Raw genomic sequence first — 1,019 nt, 5'->3', positions numbered from 1 at the left:
CAGGAATAAAATTGTATAATATTTCTATTATTTGCTGTTTTCAGGGATATGTTTGTTCAGTCTACCTGCAGACAGGAACTTGGCCATGTAGCTTCCATCTCCTTTGACACAACAGAGTGAATGTCACTGTAATGAGCAGCACAGGGTTTCGTAAACCTCCACCATCTAGGACATTTCATCTCTGTGCTATCCTTTTCAGGGCTTCTGTGCAGCTGATGTAGTTATGTTCAGGCCTGACCACAGAGAGATCAACTCTGCCAAAGAGTGAAGGTTTGCTGAAGGAGAGTTTCATAAGCCTAAGGGCTTTATGGCGGTGCTGGCTTTAGTTATTTGTCAGAGCCAAAATCTTTTTCAGGTTTTTACAGTCCGCCTCACAGACATGCTTGAAACTGAAAGCTGATTTTTTTTTTTTCCAGGATTCTGAAATAAAAAATGGTGTTTAGGCAGTATCTTTGCATACATGGTAAGGTCTAAATTAAATATTACTGGTTCAGAAATGGCTAAGGACTTAGAATAGATTTATACATTAAGTTCTTTAAAAACATCATTAGAATGCTCAATGACAGTCAAAGAAAGCCAGTTTTATCAGGAATTATTTTGGAGAGAATTGAAAGAAATGGAGAAAAAACCCAACAGAACTAAATCCAAAGAACATCACTTACGTCACTGTTTAAGCACATGCTGCTCCTCGGTGCTGGTCTCTGTGTCTTGCCTGTTTCAATGACTATAAAAATAACAGAGAGGGATGACAGGGATGAGCAAAGGCAAGACTGGTTCAGATGATAAGCAGGTTGGGATGCTCACTGCTGGAGAAAAGGTGATAAGTGGGGTGTGATAGAGTATGATAACATCATAGACGCCTCAGTTCTGAAGGACAGATTTCACACGCCACTAGAGATACTAATCAACTGGACTATAGAATACCAACACATCTGAAATAGGACCCATGGAACCAAAGGGTCCATTAGGCTTTGCCTTTACCCTGTGGGAGACCATAACAGCCGTGATTTAGTAAAAGG

Source organism: Buceros rhinoceros, unplaced genomic scaffold (assembly GCF_000710305.1).
Source record: "Buceros rhinoceros silvestris isolate BGI_N320 unplaced genomic scaffold, ASM71030v1 scaffold40165, whole genome shotgun sequence".
Lineage (NCBI taxonomy): Eukaryota > Metazoa > Chordata > Aves > Bucerotiformes > Bucerotidae > Buceros > Buceros rhinoceros.
This window is presented reverse-complemented; position numbering follows the sequence as displayed.